At 39.0% G+C, this 10,698-nt stretch overlaps 1 pseudogene; it reads right to left on the bottom strand.

Annotated features, from left to right (window-relative positions):
- Window positions 1-8,950: 8,950 nt before the first annotated feature.
- On the bottom strand, window positions 8,951-9,856 carry LOC706370 (non-selective voltage-gated ion channel VDAC1 pseudogene; annotated as a pseudogene).
- Between the last annotated feature and the right edge of the window lie 842 nt (window positions 9,857-10,698).

Here is a 10,698-nt window from a genome sequence, read left to right on the forward strand (position 1 = left end):
AGCATACATGGTGTTGGCAGTGGCAGTAGTGGTGGTGGGCCAAAACTTGGGCCCCCATGGGGCACATGTGGGTGTGTGCTGGTGGAGGCCATGGTAGCCCTGTTCTCTGGCCCTGAGTGGCACACTTGGGTACTGGCAGTAATCGGGGGTGCAGACCTGTTTTCAGGTCCCCTAAAGGCACAGGCAGGTAAGTGGTACCCTGCTGCTGGAGGGGACGGGTTGCTGTCAGTGGCAGCAGCCCCCGATGGGTAGCTCTCAGGCTCTGGGGAGTATACACTCAGGCTCCCTTTGTTCCAGGGACAGCCTCCCTGATGTGCTGCTCCATATGTTCCCTGGAGTGTAGGACATTGCATGAGCTAGATTGCTGGAGATTCAGCTGAACTGCTGGGTCTAGCTGGCATAACGATGCTATAGTCCTCTGGGTGGACACGGGGAATGTCCATGGGGTTTCAGGGATGTGGAGATGCAAAGGCTATTGGGCCCCAGGGCACAGGGCACAATGTAGTCTAGCAGGGGTTGGGCTCTCAAAATGGCACTTTGCTGTAGCTGCTTGGATTTTGGGCAGTGTGTGGGACCCAGTGCAACCTCACTTTCTGGAACAGTGCTGTCATATGGACTCCAGGTAGCTCCCTATACTGGTCTCAGGGCCCATGAGGGCCGAGGGGCTCTCTCCCATGGCTAGGATTGCAGGAGTCTCCAAGTGGGAATTTAGACCACTGTAATCTCTCGCTTATCTTTTCCTCACAATGGGAAGTTCCTCTTGGCTTTGAGGCAACCCTGGCTGGGATGACTGTTTTGTTTTCCTCTCCTTCTGTGCCTCAGAAGTTCCCTGTCAACTTCCTTCCTGAATGCCATTGTTTCTCTGAGATGCTTTATTAGATATGTGCTTATCTACTCACTGTTTTAGTCCTTTTTTGTGGAGCAGGTTAGTACTGGGGGCCTGTAGTCAGCCATCTTAAAGCCCATCTTGCTTTGTCTTTATGAATCTGACTACTATAGGGAAGCTCATATAAATGGAGTCATACAATATTTGCATCTAGCTTATTTTTCTTAGCATAATACCTTTAATATCCATCTATGTTGTAGCATTTCAGAATTTCATTATTTTTAAAATTTTCATTCTTTATTGCATTGGATGTAAATACATTTTGTTTATTCATTCATTTGCTGATGGACACTTGGGTTGTTTTCACCCTTTGGTTATTGTGAATAATGCTACTATGAATATGGGTGTGTAAATATCTCTTTCAGACCCTACTTATAATTATTTCGGGTATTATATAGAAATGAAATTACTGAATCATAGAGTAGTTCTTTTCTTAATGTTTTGAGAAACCACCACACTCTCTTCTATAGCAGCTGCATAGACCAACAGTGCATGGGGTTCCAATATCTCCACATCATCTCTAACACTTGTTATTTTCTGTTTTTCTTATAAAGCCATCCTAATGGGTACAAAGTGGTGTCTCATTGTGGTTTTGATTTTTATTTCCCTAAAGATTAGTGATGTTTAGCATCTTTTCATGTGCTTATTGGCCATTTGTATATCTTTGGAAAAGTGTTTATTCAGGCCTTTGATCATTTTTTTTTTTCAATTGGGTTGCTTTATTGTAGTTGAGTTTTAGGAATTCTTTGTATATTCTGGATATTAATCTCTTATCAGATATATGATTTAAAAATATTTTCTTGCATTCTGTTGGGTACCTTTTCACTCTGTTTATAGTGTCCTTTGATGCAGGCAAACTTTTGATTTTGATAAACTTCAGTTTATCTATATTTTCTTTTGCTACCCATATTTTGGTGTTATGTCCAAGAAATATTTACCAAATCTCATGCCATGAAGTTTTTACATATGTTTTCTTTTAAGAGTTGTATAGTTTTACCTCTTACACTTAAGTCTTTGATCCTTTTTGAGTAATGGTATTTAAAAATAGGACCTTTGGGATTAATTAGGTCTAGATGAGGTCCTAGTATGGGGTCCTTGTGATCGGATTAGGACCCTTGTAAAGAGAGACAGCAGAGAGTTTGCTTTCTGTCTCCATTATGTGAAGACACAGGAAGAAGGTGGTAGTCTACAAGTCAGGATAGTCAGGATAAGAACCCTCACTAGAGCCCCACCATGCTGGCATTCCAATATTGAGCTTCCAGTCTCCAGAATTATGAGAAAATAAATTTCTGTTGTTTAAGTCACTCAGTCTGTGGCATTTTGTAATGGTAACCAGAGATGACTAAGACAGACAGTTTAGAGGTTACTTGGGGGCTTATATAAACTAATGAACTAATGTGCCCAGTAGGGCTTACCAACCTCCCTGGGTACTTCTGTGTTAGGCTTTCCTGAAGCTAGGACTTCTTGCACAGATCTTAGTAGTTCATCTGGAAACAGAGTACCTCTCTGTGTGAATGAGAACCCTGGGAACTTCTTCACGATTGTCTCTCGGACTCCAATGCTCGTTTATATGCTCTTTCTCTTGCTGCCCCATATCCTTTGCCTTTGAATGTCTTAGTATTCCCTGCGGGGTTTAGAGAGGCCTTTCAAATATCTGAACTTGGGAAATATTTGCATTATCCTAGCACATTTCTCTAAAACAAAATAGGCAAAAACATACATTTGTATTTCATTAGTTTATAAATATCGAAGTGCTAACAATTTAGCACTAAACAGAAATAGCATTATAAAATAATTAGTAAAATTAAAACAACGTTAATATGGTACAAATTGTGATAAATAGTACACAATAAAAAATTAAATATACAGATAAAGGGAAAGCATCTTCTATCTCTTACATTACAGTGTACTTAGAAGTAAAGAACTTCACTTTTATGACCTTTAAAGGTGAGTGAAGATGGAAAGTAGGGAAGTGTATTCCTGACCTGGAGACCCCAGATATCCTGATTGGGGCTTCAATTCTAACCTAAGAGACCCAAAGCTATGCTAAATTGGAAAAAAATTTTCAAGTCCTGGTTTGTGTTTGAGCTTCAGTGATCAGAGGGTTTATTATCTTGAGCAAGCCCTAATATCCTGTTATCACTCTGATGCCTCAAATTCCATATTTTAAAAATCGAGGTAAGAATAATATTGAGTGATTTTATGAGAATTAAATAAGTTGATGCGTGTATACTTGATATAAAAATAAAATGTTGCACTAATATGTATCTTATAATGACTCAGTAATATAATTTTTTATATTATTATTTCCTTTTCTCACTGGCTCCATTATTTGCTGCAGAATCTGCCCTGGCACCAGGATGCTTCTGCATCTTCCCACTCACGAGACCTGTGAATACAGAAACGCTGTGTGTTCTCAGAAAGGAGCAGCATGTCCTTGGCTTCAACTATGGCTACTGTTTGTTTACTTTGCCCAGCATTGGGATTTCTGCTGGTTCTTGAGGCCCTGGCACAAATTTGGGTACTTGTATCCTTCTGGGTGCTGGCAACCTTCTCCTATTTTCTGTGTCCTGTTAGGTCCTAGGTGAGAGAGAGCTGAGCTTTCAGGTAGTGGATTAAAGCAAGAAGCCAAAAATGAGAGTTAAGTCTTTACTCATTTACTGCAATGGTATAAGCAAGAGGTTAACACTGGAGAAAATGCTCAGTCCACCTGTTCCATTTTCCCCCATTGAATGGCACACTAGTCAAGGGTCATGTGGATCAGCCCAGACATTGGGATTGTCTCACTGTAGCTCAAAAGGCTTCTACAGTTTTATGGATTCTGAAGTGGAAGGGGTGGAGAACAGGGGGATGGGGCTTAGAATGGAAAAATAATGGGAACAGACTCAGAGTGGGGAAAAGTTTCTTCATGGTTTCTCCCTTCTCCCCCTATAAGGAGGTCTTAGCAGAAGTGCCTGAAGAGGACCTCTGCCCAGGGTCTCAGATAAAGAGACTTAAGAATTTGGGCATTAGTCAAAAACTGTAAATATGTGAAAGAGCATGGTCAGCCTGCACCCCTCTTCAGGGACTGCAGAGCACTGGTTGTGCACCAAGTTTGGTGTGGGGACAGCAGTTTTCTCCCATGAAATCTGCCAGGTGAAACCATTGCCTGTGATCAGGCCTGAAAAATCACACATAGGTCTTTAAATAGGAGCTGGACTCCTCTCGTTCCATCTCCTGTAAATCTGGGTTATGAGCAGTTCTGCTAAGTTTTTCAAAATTGTTTCTTCAACCTTTTCTCTTTTTTTCTATCTAGAAGCCTTTAATAAAAAATTGATCATTCTGTTGCTCACTCTGTGGTCCTCCCAGTGCTCTGATGACTTAGTACTTGTTCTTTATCCTTGACGCAGTGTCCCTCTGTATATGGTGAGGGAGCCTTTAAACTGCTTTTCCTCCTCAGGTCTTGTCCACGCCAGTCTCTTCTTTCTGAATTCTTGCAGTCCTTGTATTTCTATCACAAAAATCTGTATTATGTTTAAATTTTACATTACAAAATATCATACAGTAAATTTTGCTTTTCTTTCCTGTTAGTGTTTGGTCACATTTTTGGGTAGATTTGTGCATAGATTATGTAACCATCACAACTATCAGGACATAAAACAGTTCTATCAACCCCCAAAACTCCTTTGTGTTGTTCCCTTGTAGTTACAGCCTTACCCCATCCATTAGTCCTGGAAACCACTGATGTCTTTCTTATCACTATAGTTTTGTTTTTTTTGAGAATGTCAAATCAATGGAATCATACAGTATATAATCTTTTGAGACTGGTTTCTTTCACTCAACATAATGTCTTTGAGATTCATCCAAGTTTTTGAGTGTATCAATAGTTCTTTTTTACTGCTGAGTAACATTCTGTCATGTGGACATACACAGTTTGTTTATCCATTCACCCACTGGAGGATATTGAGGTTATTTCCAGTTTTTACTGTCACAAATAAAGCTGCTATGAAAATTTGTGTACAAGTTTTTTGTGTGAATGTAAGTTTTCATTTCTCTCAGGTGAATAACTGGGAGTGGAATTGCTGGGTTATATGGCGAACGTTTGCACAACTTTGTAAGAAAGCGTTAAATTGAAAAATACATCTTTTAATAAAAATATTACCATGTAATTTTGAGCAATTTTCACTGTATTGGGAAAATAATTAGATTAAAGGAAGCATTTCAGAATTTGTATTAAAATGAACAATTGCACAACCCTAATACTATCAATGGTGTAAAATTGTGAAATTTGTGCCTGCTTGTCATCTTCTGAATAGCTTTTCTATGTTTGGGACAAATATAAATCCAACCCTAAAAAAAGGTTGAAATACAGTTTCCCAACCATCCTTGCAGCCAAGGCTCAGGCTTGTGTACTAAACTCTGCCAATCTGGCCAATCTCCCCGGGATTTAATTTTGGATGTGAACAGCATGTGATAACAGGCTTTATAGGGAGCTTCCGTTTCCTGGGCGTATACTGGTTTCAAAAGCATCCAACTTTCAAGGCTATAGTGGTTGCAAGATTGGATTCTCATTCAGAAGTCCATTATGCTAGCATCATTCACTCTTACTTATAAAATTTTGGAATTTAGTGTTTGGCAGCACCAGTAGATGTTGTGGTTGTTTTTTCAGCAGCCCGGTCCTGTCAGGTAGAGTTGTTGGTACTGTTTCTGAAAGTATAGGCTCGATCTGTTTGTCCAAGACCCCAAGGACTTTGTGAACTTCCTTCTAGTCTGCTGTTCTTTAAATCACTTTTCCTTTTAAACTATTCTTAGTTGAGGTTTCTTTTCATACTATTTTATTCTTTATTATATGTATTTTATATAGTTGTATATGCACAGGCTACTTTGTGTATTCTCTTGCTAATTCATGATTTGCCTTTTATGGTTTAAAGATTAATTGATCATAAAATATTTCATAGTTTGAATCCCAAGGAGCAGCGAAGATACTGACAAATTTAAGAAATAGCATAAAGGAGTTTGACTTCATGGGCCATGCAGTGAGGGTTCTCTAGACTTGAAAATGCCCCATAGGGATCTAATTAAACTAAAGAGCTTCTGCACATCAAAAGAAACTACCATCAGAGTGAACAGGCAACCTACAGAATGGGAGAAAATTTTTACAATCTATCCATCTGACAAAGGGCTAATATCCAGAATCTACAAAGAAAATTTACAAGAAAAATCAAACAAACCCCATCAAAAAGTGGGCAAAGGATATGAACAGACACTTCTCAAAAGAAGACATTTATGCAGCCAACGGTCACATGAAAAAATGCTCATCAGCACTGGCCTTCAGAGAAATGCAAATCAAAACCACAATGAGATACCATCTCACACCAGTTAGAATGGCGATCATTAAAAAGTCAGGAAACAGTTGCTGGAGAGGATGTGGAGAAACAGAAACACTTTTACACTGTTGGTGGGAGTGTAAACTAGTTCCAGCATTGTGGAAGACAGTGTGGTGATTCCTCAAGGATCTAGAACTAGAAATACCATTTGACCCAGCCATCCCATTACTAGATATATACCCAAAAGACTATAAATCATGCTGCTATAAAGACACATGCACACGTATATTTATTGCGGCACTATTCACAATAGCAAAGACTTGGAAACAACCCAAATGTCCATCAGTGATAGACTGGATTAAGAAAATGTGGCACATATATACCGTGGAATACTATGCAGCCATAAAAAGGATGAGTTCATGTCCTTTGTAGGGACATGGATGAAGCTGGAACCATCCTTCTGAGCAAACTGTCGCAAGGACAGAAAACCAAACACCATATGTTGTCACTCACAGGTGGGAATTGAACAATGAGAACACCTGGACACAGGGTGGGGAGCATCACACACCAGGCCTGTCATGGGGTGGGGAGAGGGAGGAGAGATAGCATTAGGAGATATACCTAATGTAAATGATGAGTTAATGGGTGCAGCACACCAACATGGCACAGGTACACATATGTAACAAACCTGCACATTGTGCACATGTACCCTAGAACTTAAAGTATAAAAAAAATGCAAAAAAAAAAAAGAAAAGAAAAGAAAAGAAAATGCCCCATAGGGGCTTAACTTTAAGGAGTCTCACCATGTCATTTTCTTGTTCTTGCTTCTATCTCTTAATGTTCCCAATATGAAAATGTATGCTCCCAGCTCAGAGCAGTGGGACCTTGGGACTAAGGCCTTAGGTACGTTGGGGAGCCATTTTGTCCCCAGAATTTATGCCTGCTTTTGTGCTCTGTCACTCACCTTCCTTCATTGTTGGAATCAACAAACTGGGTAACAGTGATGTCAGAGAAAATGCCAATTTTGCATTGGCATAGGTGCCTGGCAACACTTAGCAGCCTGCAAGAAACATACCCAGAGTCATATAATATTGGCAAAAATGTCAGTTGAGTCACATGGTCAGGCTAGCAAAGGAAAATAGCCCGGAGATCTCCTATGAGGTCCATTTTTGTCTCTGCTAAAAAGGTTCCTTGATTATTCTCATTGCTCGGTGTCACTTCAGTGCTCTGTTCAACTTTCATTGTATTTCACCAGGCTTTTATGTAATTTTGTTTTTACAGCAATAGAGGTTTTGATCTGCTGCCTTTCTGAAGGCTCGCGCTGGCTTACTTTCCTGAAATAATGTAACTTCTACAAAATATTAATTTTGTAATTACATCTCAACTTGGAAAATCACTCTATTCCTTGGTAAGATGAAACAAAAAATTAAGATTTAATAATAAAATTAATCAGTCATTAATTTTTCATGAAACAAAATTTTCATTCATTCATTATGCTATGCAGTGTCTGGGAGATTTTTTACTCCTTTAGAGATAATCTATTTTCCTGTGTCTGATAACAAATTCATCATTTGATAACAAACTCATTGGGCACCTGTGGCCGTTATTCAGTATTATTCAATATTTATTTGTTTCTCTCATATATCACTTTTAAGTTCATGGTCAAAATCAGGTAACTTCTGGAAATGGGTTTTTTGTAGTCTCCTTCCCTTGTTTCCTTTTTCATCTTTTGCTTTTTCTCAAGATCCCTGTGTCCAACGTTTATCCCATCTTTCCAGACAAAACCATGGTCAGTTTTTGGTTTTTATTCTGACATGACTTACTGAATCTTTGTTTCTGAGGCTTGGCTTCACTCATTTCTGAGTCTCCTCTGGGGTGGTGATTGTAGATACTTCATTTTTTTTGAGGTTTCAATATTTTATTCAAATTTTTTAAAAGTGATGTTAATTACAGCATTTGAAGAGGAGGATCTACTTCCACACAAAATGAAAGACTCTAAAATGTACCCATTAACTGGTAAAAAACAAATTGAGTGGTGAGAATACAACAGAAGTCCAATTTAGATTCTGAGTGTTGTTACCATGTGATTACAATCACACAGACTCTTCTAAGCCTATAGCTGGAGCTCCTGGAAGCTATTTCATACTTTGGTGCAAGGGCAAAAAAGCACAACACGGGAAGGAATAAGTCCTGAATTACTGGCTTCATCGCATCCACCCTCTCCACCCCAAAATGGCACAAAAGAAACAGTGACCATACGCCGCAGACCTTTTGGTGTAAAAGAGGTGACGGTGAACTGGGGTGGGAACAGGTCATGAAGATCTGTTGAAAAAAGTCCCATTCAGGTGAGTTTGTACACACCATCAAGCAGTGAGCCTCTCATGAATCAGGGTTAGGAAACCAAAGTTTGATTATCAGGATATCACAATTTCATTCATTTACTCAATATGAATTTATAAAGTGCCTACATATTATCAGCTTCCACTTGCAGCCATTTCTAGATAAAAAAGAAAACTGGCATCTCAAAGGGGCCACCAAGTTTCCCTGAAGTCTACCACTGAAAGGACCTTTTCTGGAAATGGGTTTCTTCTGCACCTCTGAAAGGGTAACATCTTAAAGCTGAATCATCTTTAACCTGGAGGTCTAACATATTTAACAATACTTGCATCCCAGACATGCAACATTAAAAGATACACCAAATTCTGAAGGTAGCTATGCTGCAAAATAGTTTAAAATTAAATGATTGTATAGTATTCATTTATGCTTGAAATTCCAGTCCTAGACCAAGCTTGGGGCCACCAGGATTGACCTTCTTGACATCCAGAAGAGCTGACAATGTCAGTGTGATACCTGGCTTTAGGGTCTGAGTGTATCCTGAACCTGTCAGGCTGGAGTTGTTCACTTCAGCTGCGAATCAGGTGTCAGGGTCAATCTGAAGCTTGGCTGCTATTCTGAAGCATGTTACTGTTTCCTGCTGTCCAGATGATACTGACAGCGGTCTCCAACTTCTTGTTCACCTTCTGGTAAATGGAGCCACCAAACTCTGTTCTGTCAGACATTAGTGTGAAGCCAGAATTTGTCAGTCTTGTAGCCAACTGCAAAATTGCTCTGAGTAACTTGGGACTTTGCAGTCTCAAAATTCATCTGGTAGTTGGCTAGCCTTGTAACCCAGCACCAGAGCATGCTGGATGGAAGGCCTGGCAATATCGAAATCCATGTTGCAGCCCAGATTAATGTGTTCCCACTTGTACCTTGTCTTGATTTTAGCTTTTTTTTTTTTTTTTTCCTAGTGTTAGGTGAGAAGGATGAATTGAAGGTCAGCTTCAGTCCATGTGCAAGCTGATCTTCCACAGTAATCTCGGTGCCTAGTGTATTGTCAGTGTTCCATTTCTCTGTAAATGTCAGGCCATACTCAGTCCATCTGTACTTGGTTTCCAGACGGCCCGTCACTTTGGTGGTCTCAGTGTTGGCAGAGTCTGAGCTTGTAAATTCCAATCCATTTTCAGATTTTGATTTCAAAATCAGATTTTAATTTAAGCTTTATTAAGCCAAATCCATAACCCTTGGTGAAGACATCCCTGGCAGATTTGCCAAGATTGGCATACGTGAGTGGCACAGCCATCTTCTGCTCAGAGGTGGTGGCAGCGGGCTCGGCGGCGGCTACCGATTGTAGATACTTCTATTATTCAGAGTGGAACATCTAATGATACATTTCCTTTTTCTAAGCTGTATCAGAATATATATATATATATATATATATATATATATATATATATATACACACATAATTCATTCATTCATTCATTCATTCGTGGTATAATCTCAAAACATTAATAATATACCAGACTACCTCATCCCTACCATGGATGGGCATGGAGGGGAAAAGCAGTAAGTTAATGAAAAAAGAAGATGCAAAATCTCTTTAATGATTACATTATCAAACTAATAATGCTGCATAGGCCACCTATTATGATGACTATTTCCATATAGATTCAATAATGCTATACAGAATAACTGATATTTATGTTTTTCAATTAGTTTTCTGACTTGAATTTGTGTTTTGTTTTTCATGTATTCTCATTCTTTTAAATCTTTCTGTTGCTGTGAAATGGGTCTCACATAAAGAAAAGTGTAATGAATATAAATTTGTAGCTCAGTGTATCTGTGGTGTTCAAACTGATTGTTAAATGGGAGAGTACCAGCACACCAAACACCTTACTGACTTTTTTTTTGTACATTGATATTCATATTAATAGCAGCTTTATTCATAATTGCCAAAACTTGGATGCAACCAAGATGTTCCTCAGTAAGTAAATAAACTGGTACATCTAAACAATGGAACACTATTCAGTGCTAAAAAAGGAAATGATCTATCAAGCCCCGATAGGATGTGGAGGAACCTTTTAAAATGGGGTACATGTTCAGGTTTGTTATATAGGTGAATTATGTATCATGAGGGTTTGGTGTACAGATTATTTCATCACCCAGGTAATAAGTATTATACTC

This window comes from Macaca mulatta, chromosome 11 (genome assembly GCF_049350105.2).
Source record: "Macaca mulatta isolate MMU2019108-1 chromosome 11, T2T-MMU8v2.0, whole genome shotgun sequence".
Taxonomy (NCBI): Eukaryota; Metazoa; Chordata; class Mammalia; order Primates; family Cercopithecidae; genus Macaca; species Macaca mulatta.